The 16,208-nt window shown below is 40.4% G+C and overlaps 1 protein-coding gene across 8 annotated transcripts in view; it reads left to right on the forward strand.

Annotated features, from left to right (window-relative positions):
• Window positions 1-16,208, forward strand: part of LOC132404888 (atos homolog protein B) — a 119,964-nt gene that overhangs the window by 15,093 nt on the left and 88,663 nt on the right. For 5 of the 8 annotated variants that reach the window (XM_059989459.1, XM_059989455.1, XM_059989457.1 and 2 more), the window contains one exon: window positions 1,596-1,708. The exons of the other annotated variants lie outside the window; for them this stretch is intronic. The gene's annotated coding sequence lies outside the window, so the exon portion shown is untranslated. The remainder of the gene's footprint in view (window positions 1-1,595; window positions 1,709-16,208) is intronic. 8 annotated transcript variants of the gene reach the window in all.

The following is a 16,208-nucleotide window of genomic DNA, read 5'->3' on the forward strand; positions in this document are numbered from 1 at the left end:
ACAATTTTGACATTCTTCATCTCTTCAGCTGAGGGTTGTTCTTTCACTAAAGCAACAGACGACGCAATCTGATATTTCATTCCGTATTCTGAGCAGCAAATTAGAAAATTTCAACTAAATTTGCTAATACTGGATAGAAGGGAGAATTGAGCTTTGTCCCTATTACATTGACTTGGGAGCTTCCCTCCTCTATTTGTGATTTGCCTTTGTCAATAGGAATTCAGCACAGTCGTGTCATGCTGTCATCGTCATAATAGGAAACCTCATGGGGATCAACAGACTTGCATGTTAGAATTACTGTAGATTGAACAGAGTACTTGAATGTTTGAGACCATGCTAATTTATTTTAACCATTTGTTTTTCAATGAAACTTTCTGAGCCTGACGTTTGAATTTTTACTTCTCTCTTCTGAGAACTGGGTAATTCCTCAAGTATTTTTCTCACAAGGAAAACTATAAAGTTAATTATAAAATGGAAATGTGATATCAAAAAAAACATTTTAAATGATCTCAAAGCTTGTACTCAAAATTCTTGATATTAAGTGAAAAATTCTCATGAGCTCTAGAATGCTGGTTTATTCTGTTTTAGTCCAAAGTGGGGATAATGTTATAGTTCAATAGATTGACATTAAGATATTCAGGGAAATTGATTATCTTGTAAAACTTTTAGCAGCTTGGATTTTTCTGATTTTTAAAAAAATTTCTGCTATTGGTGTTATTCACCTTATCCATAAAATTTATAAACCAAAATGGCATTGAGTCCATGGTATCAGCTTGGCAAGTTTTGAAAGAAATCTATGCTCTTGCACACACGTCAGCTGAAATTAAAATTGCTGACCTGTTGTCATTGTCTAATTCAAACATCTCGTAATTGTGGTTTCCTAGTTCTACCATGTTTACCCCCAGTGATACTGTATTTTCTGTTATGTGGTATCATAAGAGCAGAAATAGGTCTGGATGATCTGTGTTTTAACCCTGTATGTCTGTTTTTCCTCTACAATCCCTTTTCAAAGATTTATTAAATTAACTCACATTCTAAAATAACAAATGATCTGGCACGGTTTGCAGAAAAAGGTGAGAAATTGCAGCTATCTTCTGAATGTATGTAGATTTAATTCCTAAATTTACTTCTGGAAGGTCTAGCTCTAAATTTTAGTGTGTATTTCTCATCTTACAATAGGAATAGGGTTTCTTAATTTCATTCCTTCTATGTACCCTTTTAATTCCCCAGAATATGTTTAATTTAATTTAAATCATCTTTTCACATTCTTATTGGTAAACTGGTTGTTTCATTTTGCTCATTTTATTAGTTAACCCTTGGAGTCCAATTATCATTCTTGTAAGCATTTTTATCCAAGGCCAATATTTAAACATTTTAACGTTTGCTGCTCAGAACTAAATATACAGTGTTATTGTGTCTTCTAACTTTCATTGCACTTCTAGAAATAAACACCCGTTTTCCATATGTTTACATGACTTGTGTGTGTTTTTGGACAGAGTCTATTTGACCTATGCTACCTCAGTTGTGTTTTCACCCCCCACCCCCAACCTTTTCTGGCTCAGCAAATAGTTTTCAGCATTGCTTCCTTCCCACAGACTGAAGATACTGATGATGTGACCAATGACTTATTGTGTGATGGTTCTGATGACTAAGATCTCCTGTGGATTTCTGTACCTTGTTTGAAAATGTGTAAGAATCAGCTGTATGGGTAAGCATTTGACCCCGCTCAAGGTGATTGACCATTCATCAAAATAGTATTTTGATCTATCAGTGTCATTGTAGATTAATATCTCTATTGTTGCTAATTTTGCATTAACTCAGTGACTGACCTGCCGTAGTTCTCTGGGTCAGAGAATTCAAGAGATTTAACATCCTCTCAGTGCAATAGTTTCTCCTGATTTTTGTCTGAATTGACCTATCCCTGTGCTAAGTTTTAGTCTCCTCAGTTTAAGATCTTGTCCACATCTACCTAGCACAGTAAAAAAATGTAAGTTTCAGTGAGCTCTCCTCTCATTAAACTCTAGAGAACACAGACCTTGTCTACTCGCCCTCTGCTCATACAGCCAGTCCACCATTTCTTGTCTTTACTTGGTTTGTTACAAGCCTGTCCATGCCAATCTATTACCCCAAACATTGTATTTTTATCTTGTGCCTTTTATGAATACGTTTTGTAAATCCAAATCTGCTGCATCTGTTCATACATCTTCATCCACCCTTTTGTTACATTCTCAAAAAACTGGCAAATTTGTCTCTTTTCAATAAAGCTGTGTTGATTCTGCTTGACTATCTTATGATTTAGAGAGTTATAGCACACAGAAAGAGATCCATGCCCACTAACTTGTTTCATGTACCCTCAAACCTCCGTGTGGAAAAACTTCTCCCTCAGGTCCTTTTTAAAACTTTCCCCTCTCAACTGAAACCTGTGCCCTACCCTTGGCAAAATACAGTGCTCTTCACCTTTTCCATACTCTTCATAACTTTTAAGGGTCACCTTTCAGCCTTCTTCATTCTAAGGTAAACAATACTGACCTATCCATTGTGCCTTAATAACTCCAACTATTTATTCCCAACAATATTCTTGTAAGCCCATACGCAAAGGAGCTGGAGGAACTCAAGAGTGTCAGGCAGTATCTGTGGAGGAAAATGGACAATTGACATTTTGGGTTAAGACCTTTCCTCAAAACTCCAGTGTTGCTTTAGATTCCAAGCATCTGCAGTCTCTTGTGTTTACAATATCCTTGTAAATCGTTTCTGCACCTTTTTCCAGCTTAATAATAATCTCCTAATAGCTGGGTAAGCAGAACTGCCTACAATCCTCCAAGTACAGTCTCACCAAAGAATTGCAATAATTTGATTTTGGGGGAGAAAAGGTGATTAGTTAATGGATTCCAGTATTTTCTCAATCATAGTTGATAGGCTAACTAGCCTATAGACTCCAGTGTCTTTATTGACATTGGCATTATGCTTCTTATAGCATGTTTTCAGAAACAAGAAATTTTGGCAGAAAATATACCCACTTTCTTGCGATAGCACCTTATGTAGATGCTTTCAATGGTGAGGAGGGCTGTGCTGGTGAAGGTCTGGACTCCGTCCACTACTCTTTGCAGCCTCTTGTGTTCCTGGATGTTGGAATTGCAAGTCTAAGTTTCTTCTCATTTAATGTGTAAATGTATACTGCCAAATGGAACAACTTTCCTCTGGACCAAGTTGCACCACACAGTGCATTTAATTCACTCAAAACATAAAAGTCCCACTGCCTTTTACAGTTTAAGATTGTTCATAGAGCCCATATGTCTAAATCTAAACTATCTCGATTCTACCCTAGCGTTAGTCCGCTCTGTGATAAATGCAAGAGAGGCGTGGCCTGTCTCATCCATATGTACTGGTTCTGTCCTAGCTTGGAGAAATTCTGGAAAGATGTCTTCACTACGTTGTCGTGTATTCTGAATCAGCACCTAGAACCAAACCCCTTAATTGCTCTGTTCGGTTTTTGGGGCGAGACAGATTTATGTCTGGGTCTGACCAAATGCCGAATATTATCCTTTGCCTCTCTCCTGGCTAGACGCTTGATCCTCCTCAGATGGAGAGATGTTGCCCCGCCCACTCATGCTCAATGGCTTAACGATATCATGGCCTGCTTGGACCTCGAAAACATTCATTATTCAGTTCTCAATTCAGATCTAAAGTTCCATAAGGTCTGGGGACCTTTTATTGAGTATTTTCATAACCTTCCTCTTGACTAGGGTTTTTTTTTCTTTTCGGTCCCTTGCTTTCAGCTCCTTTTTTTTCTGGTAGAAGGCATTATTATCCTCTGTTGCTGAGTGTATTCACAGTCTGGGAACTTGGCTGTCCTGACTTATACTCTCTATATTGTGTTGTGGTTGGTCTGGAGTTGCTGTTGTTTTTTCTTGTGTTGTGGGGCTTGGGGAGGACACTAAGCTTACTTGTCTTTAATGTAGGTGTTTTTTTTTGTTAAATTCTCTTCCTTTGTAGCATATTGTTATTGTATGCTTAATTTTGCACTGTTTTAATGTTCCTCATTGGGATTTGGGGTTTTTAATTTGTAAAATGTTTTGAAAAACTAATAAAAAAATTTAAAAAAAACACAAAAGTCATATTATCACAAATAAATGAACAAATAATAAAATCTATTCCAGGGATTTTGTGACAGAAGACAAGAGGTAAACAGTATAATGCTACTGACACTTGGCACTTTATAAGTATACAGACTTGAGTGGTGGTAGGGAGATCAGTAGTCTCATGACCTGTGGAAGAGGCTGTTTCCCTTCCTAACAGTTCTCCTCCTGATGCTACAAATCCTCCTACTTAATGGGAGTGGGTCAAAAAGATTGTGGGACAGATGGGAGGGCTCCACAAAGGGCTCTGCATACATATCTTGGCTAGGTGAACGAAAGACCCTGATGATTGTCTCAGCAGCCCTCGCAATCTTTTTTTTAGGATCTGGTAGTTGGTTGCCATGCAGTTCCCATGGCAAATGGTGGTGCAGCTGGTCAGGACACTCTCTTGTAAAAATTAGTTAGAATAGAGGGGGGGCTCACTTGCCTCAATCTGCTCAGGAAGTGGAGACGCTGCTGTGCTTTCTTGTCTAAACAGGTGGTGTTGAGGGACCAGGTGAAATTGTCCATTATGTACACTCTCAGAAATTTGGTGCTGCTAACTCTCTCAGCAGAGGAGCCGCTTATCTATAGCTCAAGTTGTTGTGCTCACAATATTCTACAAGCCACTCTACCTCCTCTCTGCACATTCTCAACACCAGCCACTGTTCTGTGATCAGCAAACCTGATGATTCAGTTTGAGCTGGATCTAGCAGTGCTGTCATATGTCAGCGGGGTGAACAGAAGTAGGCTGAGCATAGAGCCCTGGGGGTGATAGCTCTTGGCATGATGGAACTAGAGATGTGGTCTTTGTGTTGAGAATTGTGGACTGTGCCCGATAGGTAAATGGGAGCATGTGAAGAAGCGCCAACTTCACTCAGGTCCATGATTGAAGATTAATAAAAACAGTGCTTCGTGACAGTTTTTGGAGTTTGGCTGCACCTAATCCGTGAAAGGGATTCATTAGAGAGGGCAAATAAAACTAAGGCAGGCACAAGCAGAGCGGCCATTCTGTGTGAGCCATGTTAGTATGACTTTGGGTCATCAGGCTTTGGCGAGGTAAATATCTGGTAAGTTTCTTCTTTATTCTTCATTCCTCATCTATTAGGATGCAGTGGAGATGGCTGTGTTTTGTTCTGCGTGTGAGATGTTGGAATTCTGGGAGACCTCCAGCCTCGGGTGCGCCGAGCTGCAGCTCCTCAGAAAACGTGGTAAGGAACAGGAGCTGCAGCTCGATGACTTTCAGCTCATACAGGAGAATGTGAAGATGATAGATAGCAGCTACAGGGAGGTAATCACCCCTCAGTTGCAGGAGGCGGGTAACTGGGTGACTGTCAGGAGAAGAAAGGAAAATGGGCAGTCCGTACAAAGTAACCCTGTGGTGGTTCCCCTCAATGATAAGTATACCATTTTGGATACTGCTGGGGAGACAACCCTCTGGGAGGTGGTGGGGGGGAGCCTGAGGCTCTGGCACTGATTCTGGCTCTGCGGCGCAGAAGAGAGGTGCAAAGGACTGCAGTAGTGGTAGGAGATTCCATAGTTATAGAAATAGAGATGAGATTCTGTGGACAATATAGAGAGACCCAGATAGTATGTTGCCTCCCAGGTGCTAGAGTCATGGATGTCTCCAATTAGGTCCACAGCATTCTAAAGGGGAAGGGTGGGCGGTCAGAAGTCTTGGCACATATTGGTACCAGTGATATAGCTAGTAAAGGTGAGGTGGTCCTGAAGAAAGATTTTAGGGAGTTAGATGGAAAGCTGAAAAGCAGGACCTCCAGAGAGGTGATTCCTGGCACCAGTGAAGGTAGGATTTGGCAGATGAATGAATAGCTGAGGAATTAATTCAAGGAGCAGGGGTTCAGATTTCTGGATCATTGGGAAGGTAATACCTATACAAAAGGGACTGGTTACACCTGAACCCAAGAGGGACCAATATCTTTGTGGGCAGGTTTGCTAGAGCTGTTCGGGAGGGTTTAAACTAACTTAGCAGGGGAATGGGAACTGGAGCGATGGGGCTGAGGATGGGGTAGTTGGTTTACAAATGGAGGTAGCATATACTGAGACTGCTAGCAGGGAAAAGCTGATGATGGGACAAAATTACAATCAATGGGATGAGTTGCAATGTAAAAGGGGGACTAGATCAAAAAGGTCAATGAATACAGGACTGAAGGTGCTATTTTTGAATGCACGCAGTAAGGTAGATGAACTTGTATCCCAATTAGAGATTGGCATGTATGATGCTGAGGGCATTACTGAATTGTGGCTAAAAGATTATAACTGGGAGCTTATCATCCAAGGTTACACATTGTATCATAAGGACAGGCAGGTAGGCAGAGGGGCTGGGGGGTGATGTGGCTCTATCGGTTTAAAAAAAAATGAAATCAAATCCATAGAAAGAGGTGACATAGGATCAAAAGGTGTAGTATCACTGTGGGTAGAGCTAAGATACTGCAAGGATAAAAAGACCTGGCTGGGAAATATATACAGACCTCTGGACAGTGGTAAAGATGTGATCTACAAATGACAACGGGAGATGAAAAACGCATGTCAAAAGGGCAAAGTTACAATAGTCATAGGGGATTTCAATATGCAGATAGATTGAGAAAATCAAATTGGCGCTGGATCCCAACAGGGGGAACTTGTAGAGTGCATACAATTTGGCTTTTTATAGCAGCTAGTGGTTGAGCCCACTAGGGGATCAGCTATTCTGGATCGGGTGCTGTGCAATAAACTGGAATTGATTAGAGAGCTTAAGGGAAAAGAATCATTAGGAGGCAGTGATCATAATATGATCGAAGTTCAAAGCAAAATTTATTATCAGAGTACATACGTCTCATCACATACAACCCTGAGATTGTTTTTCCTGTGGGCATATTTAGCAAATCGAAAGAACAGTAACTGTAAACAGGATCAATGGACAACAAGCTGTGCAAATGCAGATATAAACAAATAGCAATAAATAACGAGCATGAAATAACAATATAACAGAGTCCTTAAATGTGTAGTTATCCCTTTTGTTCAAGAGTCTGATGGTTAAGGGGTAACTGCACTAGATCCTGGTGGTATGAGTCCTGAGGCACTTGTACATTCTACCTGATGGCAGCAGCGAGAAAAGAGCATGGTCTGGATGGTGAGGATCTTTGACAATGGATGCTGCTTTTCTACAACACTGTTTCATGTAAATGTGCTCAATGTTCAGGAAGGTTTGACCCGTAATGTACTGGAGCAAACCAGTTACCTGTTGTAGGATTTTCCACTCAAAGGCATTGATGTTCCCATACCGGGCTGTAATGCCGCCAGTCAGCACATTTTCCCCTGCACATCTGTAGAAGCTTGTCAAGGTTTTCAATGACATGCCGAATCTCCACAGACTCCTGAGGAAGTAGAGGTGCTGTTCGGCTATCTTTGCAATTATATTGAAATGATGGATTGGGATAGGTCTTCTGAGTTAGTGACACACAGGAATTTAAAGTTACTGACCCTCTCCACCACCAATCCTTTAATGATTACTGGCTCATGGACCCCAGGTTTCCCTCTCCTGAAGTCTACAATCACTTCCTTGGTCTTACTGACCTTGAGTGAGAAGCTGTTATTATCACACCACTCAGCCAAATTTTCAATCTCCCTCCTGTATGCTGATTCATCACCACCTTTGATACAGCCCACAACAGTGGTGTCATCAACAAACTTGTATATGGTGTTGGAGCTGTACTTAGCCACACAGTCACAGGTGTAAAGCAAGTAGAGCATGGGGTTAAGTGCACATCCCTTCAGTGTTCCTCTGCTGTAGGAAATTGTAGAGGAGATGTTTTTGTTAATCTGGACTAACTGGGGTCTACAAGTTAGGAAATCCAGGATCCAATTGCACAAGGGGGTACTGAGGCCCAGATCTTAGAGTTTACTGATTAGTTCTGATAGAATTCACCATGCAATTTGAGAAAGAGAAGCTAAAGTCAGGTAGACCCAGGCCGTGCCCTTTTCTCACTGTTACCATCAGGTAGGAGGTACAGAAGCCTGAAGGCACAAGCTCAGCGATTCAGGAACAGCTTCTTCCCCTCTGCCATCCGATTCCTAAATGGACATTGAAGCTTTAGACACTACTTCACATTTTTTTTAATATACAGTATTTCTGTTTTTGCATGTTTTTAAAAATGTATTCAATATACATAATTGATTTATTTGTTTATTTATTTATTTTTTCTCTGCTAAATTATGTATTGCATTGAACTGCAAACTAAGTTAACAAATTCACATCACATGATGGTGAAAATAAACCTGATTCTGATTCTGATTATTAGTATTGTAGTGGAGTAAAGAGAACTACAGAGGCATGAGGGAGAAGCTGGCCAAAATTGATTGGAAGGGAACTGTAGAAAGGAGCAATGGGTGGAGTTTCTGGGAGTAATTCAGAAGGTGCATGATAGATACATCCCAAAGAAAAAGAGGTATTCTAAAGGATTCTAAAGGATGTTGCAACTGTGGCTGACAAGGGAAGTCAAAGCCAACATAAAAGCCAAAGATAGGGCATATAATAGAGCAAAAAATAGTCAGAAGCTTTTGAAAACTAACAGAAGGCAACTAAAAGGTCATAAGGAAGCAAAAGATGGAATACAAAGGTAAACTAGGCAATAATATTAAAGAGGATACCAAAAGTTTCTTTAGCTATATAAAGAATAAGAGGCGAGAGTTGATAGCAGACCACTGGAAATGATGTTGGAGAAGTAGTAATGGGGGACAAGGAAATGGTGGATGAACTGAGTAAGTATTTTACATCAATCTTCACTGTGGAAGACTCCAACGGTATGCCAGAAGTGAATGAAATGGTTATTACTATGGAGAAGGCGCTTGAGAAACTGAAAGGTCTGAAAGTAGATAAGTAATCTGCATCCAGTTTGTTTTGAAAAAGGTAGCTGTAGAGATTGTGGAGCTATTTGTAATGATCTTTCAAGAATCAATAGTTTCTGGCATGGTTCAGGAGGGCTGAAAAATTGCAAATGCCACTTTCCTTTTCAAAAAGGGAGACAGGCAGAAGAAAGGAAATTATAGTCCAGTTAACTTGACCTCAGTGGTTGGGAAGATGTTAGAGTGAATTATTAACATTGAGGTTTCAGTGTATTTGAAGGCACGTAGGCAGCATGGTTTCCTGAAGGGAAAATCTTGTCGGACAAATATATTGGAATTCTTTGAAGAAATAAAAAGCAGAATAGAATAGACAATTGATATTTGGTGGATGTTCTGTATTTGGATTCTCAGGAGGAGTTTGACAAGATGCCTCACATGAGGCTGCGTAACAAGTTAAAGAGCCCATAGTATTATCAGCATGGAAAGAGCATTGGCTGAATGGCAGTAGGCAAAAATTGGGAATCAAGGGAGCCTTTTCTGATTGGCTGCTGGTGACTAATGGTGTTCCAAAAGGGTCTGTATTGGGACCACATTTTTACGTTATGTGTCAACAACTTGGATGATGGCATTGATGGTTTTGTTGCAAATTTTGCAGACAATATGAAGATAGGTAAAGGAGCAGGTACTGTTGAGTTAGCAGAGAGGCTACAGAAGGAATTAAATAGGTTATGAGAATAGCAAAGAAGTGGCAGATGGAACACTCTCAGGAAGTGTATTGTCATGCATTATAGTAGAACAAATAAAAGCGCAGACTGCTTTCTCAATGGACAGAGAATTCAAAAATCAAAGGTGCGAAGGGACTTGGGAGTCCTTGTGCCGAATTCCCTAAAGGTTCATTTGCAGGTTGAGTTGCTGGTAAGGAAGGCAAATTCAATGTTAGCATTCATTTTGAGAGCTCTAGAATATAAAAACAAGGTTGTAATGATGATGTTTTGTAAGGCAATGGTGAGGGCTCGCATGGAGTATTGTGAGCGATTTGGGCTCCTTAACCAAGAAAGGATGTGCTGATATTGGAGAGGGTTCAAAGGAGGTTCACAAAAATGATTCTGGGATTGAAAGGCTTATCATCTGAGGAGTGTTTGGTGGTTCTGGTCTGTACTCACAGGAATGCAGAGAAATGGAGGGGGAGGGTCTCATTGAAACCTATCAAATGTTGAAAGGCCTCAAAAGAGTGGGTGTGGAGAGGATGTTTCCTATGGTGGGGGAGTCTAAGACCAGAGGACACAATGTCAGAATAGAGGGATATCCATATAGAATGGGAACGCAGAGCTATTTCTTTAGCCAGAGAGTGGTGAATCTATGGAATTTGTTGCCATAGTTGACAGTGGAGGCCAAGTCACTGGGTATATTTAACACAAAGGTTAATTGGTTCTACATTAGTTAGAGCTTGAAGAGTTATCAGGAGAAGGCAGGAGATAGGGTTGAGAGGGAAATGGATCAGAAATGATGAAATGGCAGAACAGACTCGATGGGTCAAATGGCCTAATTCTGTTCCTATATCTTATGGTTTTAAATTTCAAGATCCAGTTACAGAGAGTAGTGCTGAACCAGTTGATTAAGAAACTATTAGGATATTTTGTACATTGCTTGTTTAGAAATTTGTCAGAGTATTTGGTGATATGCGAACTCTCCTTAAGCTTAGATATTAACGTGTTGGAACTTGAAGCTGCTAATTTTCTCTTTCGCTGTCCCACTAATGAAAACTGGCATGGGATGTCTGGTTTGCATCCAAAATTTGGTGGATTCAGCTGAGATTAGAAAAAGAAAATGACACATCAGAGGGATTAGAGAATGAGATCAGCTGTTGGAAAATACTGGAACTGGTTGTTAATGAAGTCCCAATGGAATACGTAAAAATGCATATGATTAACATGATTGGACAGTATAAGAGTCAGGAAGTCATTTTGCTAGCAACCCCATCCTGTAAAAACCCAGTGCCACAGAAATGTCAGCAGAAGCTCCAAAGACCTCATCTCTGGGAGAGGAAAAATTTTTGCTTAGAAGACATATAAAATCATGTGGTGAAAGCAGGACCCTCAGGGTCAGTCAACCTTTAGATCAGAACAAAGGACTCTGGTGAGCTGCTCTTGGTAGCCTATGCCCCAGCAGGATTGATGGGCTTAAGAAGAAGAAGAAGTCATATTGCAGCTTTATGAAACTTTGGTTAAGCTGCACTCTGCTTCTATTATGGTTATTATTCTATTATGGATTTATTGAGTATGCTGTCAAGAAAATGAATCTCAGGGTTGTATATGGTGACATATATGTACTTTGATAATGAACTTACTTTGAACTTCTAGGATTATTACATACCATTCAGGGTTGCCACATTTTCTGGAAGGATGTGGAAGCTTTGGAGAGTGTGCAGAAGCATTTCATGAGGATGCTGCTTGGATTAAGTATTAGCTTTAAGAAGAAGTTGGACAAACTTGGGTTGTTTTCTCTGGAGTGTAAGAGGCCGAGGGAAGACCTGATTGAAGATTAAGAGAAATGGAGGTAGACGGCCAGAATCTCTTTTCCCAGAGTACAAATGTCAATCACTAGAGGACATAGATTAAAGATGAAATGAGTTTAAATGGGATGTTTAAAGAGTGGTAGGTCCTTGAAACGTACTGCCAGGGATAGTTGTGGAAGCAGGCATTATAGTGACATTTAAATGGCATAAACATGAATAACAGGGAATAAAGTGATACAGATCACATGCAAGCAGATGTGTTTTGTTAGATTGGCATCATGGTCGGTTTAGACATGGTAGATCAAGGGGCCTGTTGTTGTTTTGGACCAATGCTCTTTGTATTAAACAGTATTTTAAAAGGAGCACTGAAAGTAGTAAGGGTGTAGAACATACTCTGGATGGAAGAGCTTCAGTATCCATCACCCGGTGGCTCGGTAGCACCATTAACAACTAATTGGCTGAATTTGGAAGTACACAGTTGCTAGACTCTGTTCACTACATGTTACTTACTTATTGTCAAGATGAATATAGAGCAAAACTTCTGACAAAAAATGGAGAGCTTTTAGAGACACCATGGATGTCAATCAGAATACTAAGAACATGACTGAGGCCAATCATTGGACCTGTTCCTTCCTTTAATAGATTCCATTGATTTAAATATCTGTGAGGTTGCCCACATCATATTTTTGCATGCCATAGTTCTTGAGGAGACATTTGATTTGGATGAGTGAAAGAGGAGGTTTATTAAAGGACAGGACCTCCAGGGTTGTGATCTCAAGATTGCTATCCATGCCACATGCTAGCGAAGCCAGAAATAGAATGAATGTATGATTTCACAAGTGGCTAAGGTGATGGTGCAGAAGGGAAAGCTTCAGATTTTTGGATCATTAGGCTGTCTTCCAGGAAAATGGGACCTGTACATACGGGACAGTTTGCACCTGAAATGGAGAGTCTAATATCTTCATGGGAAAGTTTGCTAGATCTGCCAATGAAGCTTAAGCTAGAGTTGCAGGGGGATCAAAACCAAAACTCCAGAACAGATAATGGAGTGGGCGGGGAAAAAGATATTGTTAAACTTACATACAAAGTCAGGAATCCAAAGGTCAAGCATGGTGAGACTAACGTTCTGAGCTGCATATATTTCAATCGAACGAGTATTGTAGGAAAGGCAGATGAGCGTGGGGTATAGATAGCATATAGAATTATAACATTGTACCGTTAGTGAGACATGGTTGCAAGAGGGACAGGACTGGCAGCTCAGTGTTCTGGAGTTCTGTTTTAGATGTGATAGAGTGGGAGGAATTAAAGGGGGATCTGTCATGGTAGTGTTCAGTCAGCACAGACTGGAGAGCTTCTCCAGTGAGACTTTATCGGTAGAACTGAGGAATAAAAAAGGTTTGACCATGCTAATTGGATTATATTGTAGACCTCCCAACACTCTGTGAAATTTAGTGGAGCAAATTTGTAGAGTTTGCAGACTGTTGCAAGGAACAGAAGGTTGTGATAGCAGGTGATTTTAACTTTCCACATAGTGACTGGGACTCCCTTACTGTAAAAGGGCTGAATGGGAAAGAATTTGTCAAATGTGTTCAAGAAAGTTTCCGTAATCAGTACATAGAAGTCCCAGTCAGAGAGAGTGTGATACTAGGCCTCTTATGGAATGAGACAGAGCAGGTGACCGACGTTTGTGTAGGGGAACTCTTTGCATCTAGTCATCATAATGCCATTAGTTTCAAGATTATTATGGAAAAGGATAGGTCTGGTCCTTGGTTTAAGATTTTAAATGGCATCAGAAAGGATCTGGGAAGTATGGATTGGGGCGAGTTGTTTTCTGGCAAAGGTGTACCTGGGAAGTGTGAGCTCTTTGAAAATTAAAAGTTGAGAGTACAAAGTTTGTATGTCCCTGTCAGAATAAAAGGCAAGCATGACAGGTTTAGGATACCTAGGTTTTTGAGAGATAGTGAGGCCCTTGTTAAGAAAAAGAAGGTGATACATATTAAGTAAAGGTAGGTAGGAACAAATGAGGCACTTGAGTATAAGAAGTGGAAGAGAACACTTAAGAAGGAAATCAAGAGGGTTAAAATAAGACATGAGGTTGATCTAGCAGATGAGGTGAAGGAGAATCCAAAGGCTTCTACAGATAAATTAAGAGCAAAGGGATAGCAAGGGACAAAATTGGTCCTCTGGAAGATCAGAATGGTAATCTATGCATGAAGCCGAAAGAGATGGGAGAGGTCTTAGATGCATTTTTTATGCATCTGTGTTTATTCGGGCAACAGACACAGAGTCTATAGATGTGAGGCAATGCAACAGCGAGGTCATTACAGAGGAGGAGGTATTTGCATTTTTGAGGCAAATCAGGGTGGATAAATCACCGGGACCTGACAAGGTGTTCCCCTGGACCCTGTGGGAGGCTAGTGCAGAAACTACAGGGGCCCTGGCAGAAATATTTAAAACATCCTTAGCCACGGGTAAGATGCTGGAGGATTGAAAGATATCTAATGTTCCATTGTTCAAGGCTCTAAAAATAAGACAGGAAATTATAGGCCGGTGAGCCTGACTTTAGTGGTGGGGAAGTTATTGGAAGGTATTGTAAGGGACTGGATAAATGTATTTGGATAGACAGACTGATTAGGGTAGTCAACATGACTCTGTGCGTATTAAGTTGTGACTAACCAATCTTACAGTTTTCAAGGAAGTTGCCAGGTAGGTTGACGAAAGCAAGGCAGAGGATGTTGCCTACATGGACCTTATTGAGACCTTTGACAAGGTACCACAAAAAAGGTTTAGGTGCTTGGCATTCAAGCTGAGGCAGTAAATTAGATTAGACATTGGCTTCATGGGAAAAGCCGGAGAGTGGTAGTAGATGTTGCCTCTCTGACTGCAGACCTGTGACTAGAGGTGTGCTGTGGGATCAGCATTTGGGTCTGTTGTTGTTTGTTATTTCCATCAATGATCTGGATGGTAATGTTAACTGGATTGGCAACTTTCTGGATGACACCAAGATTGGGGGGTGTAGTGGGCAGTGAGGAAGATTGTCAAAGCTTGCAGTGGAATCAGGACCAGCAGGAAAAAATGGGCCAAAAAATAGAGATGGAATTTAATTCAGCCAACTCTGAAGTGTTGCTCTTTGAGACTACTAACCAAGGTAGGTCTTGCATGATGAGTGGTAGGGCAATGAGAAATGTGGTAGAAGAGAGGAATCTGGGAATACATTTCCTTGAATGTGATGTCACTTGTTGCTGGGACGCAAGAACTTGAGTTATACCTGAGTTGAACCTGAGTTTGAATAGGTTAGGACTTTATTACAGAGAAAGTAGAATTGAGGAGAGAATTGATAGAGGTATACAAAATAATGAGTCTAGATAGGGTAAATGCAAGCAGACTTTTTCCATTGAGGTTGGATGAGACTACAACTAAGAGCCATGGGTTAAGGGTGAAAGATGAAATTTGAGGGGATTGATCATGGGATGGATCATCTTCACTGGTGAAGGGTGGTGAGTGTGGAACAAGCTGCCAGCACAAGTGGTGGATGTGGGGTCGATTTAAAGTTTGGATAGCTATGTGAATGGGGGGCTGGTGTATGGAGGGAAAGGCAGTTTAATGGTTTGGCAGGGAGTAGTTGGGTTGAAGAGCCTGTTTCTGTTTCATTTTTCTGTGTCTCTATATAGATGCAAGTCTCTGAGGGAAAAATACAATCACTGTGGCAATTTGGATTTTTTTGCTGATCTCCAATGCTTTCATTGCTATTTAGATTACTCAAGTGTCTGCCTGCAAAATATTACTTACTTTAAATGGCTTCTGAGTGCACAAATTTTTCCATTGGACTGAGATGTGGTGATTATAGAGTGCGGAATGACTATTCCTTGAAAGCCTTGATTTTTCCACTATGTTCTACCTAATGTATTATTTCCTGCCATTCAATGTCTCTCCAAATCTCCCATCAATATTTTTTTTTAAAGGGGTGTGGGGTTTACAGACTGAACCAGCATTAATTGCCCATTTCTAATTGCCCCAGCAGGTGATAGTGAGGTACCTTCTTGAACCATTGCAGCACTTGACATTTGGGTGTGCCTGCAATGTTTTCTTTCCAAGTCAGAATGGTGTTTGGCTGGAGGGCACCATCTAGGTGCTTTTGTCCAATGCCTTGTTAGCGGTCAAGGGTTTAAAAGGTGCTGCAAAAGGAGTCTTGAAGAGTTGTTTCAGAAGAAATTGCAGCTACTGTGTATTGATTGTAGGGTGACTGTGGATCGGATCCCTAACAAATGAACTTCTATGTCCTGTCTGATATTGAGTTTCTTAGAGAAGAGGAATATTTAACCATAAATAGAGAAAGTCAACATTTAACTCAAAGTTAATTGAACTTACTGTATGAACACTAATGTACCTGCTCAAAGTTCAAAGTAAGTGTATTATCAAAGTATATATATGTCACTGTATTCAACCAAGAGATTCATTTTCTTGTGGGCATACTCTACAGGTCCATAATAGGATCCATTGAAAGACCACGCCAATTTAGGCATTCAATCAGTGTGCAAAAGTTACAAAATGTGCAAACACATAAATAAATAAATAGATAGATAGACAGATAGATAGATAAACAGACAAATAAATAAATAAATAAGGAATTAATATTGAGGACATGAGACGCTGAGTCCTTGAAAGTGAGTCCATAGGTTTTAGGGACATTTCAATGATGAAGTGAAATTGAGTGAAATTCTTCCCTTTGGTTCAAG

Source organism: Hypanus sabinus, chromosome 14 (genome assembly GCF_030144855.1).
Source record: "Hypanus sabinus isolate sHypSab1 chromosome 14, sHypSab1.hap1, whole genome shotgun sequence".
NCBI lineage: Eukaryota > Metazoa > Chordata > Chondrichthyes > Myliobatiformes > Dasyatidae > Hypanus > Hypanus sabinus.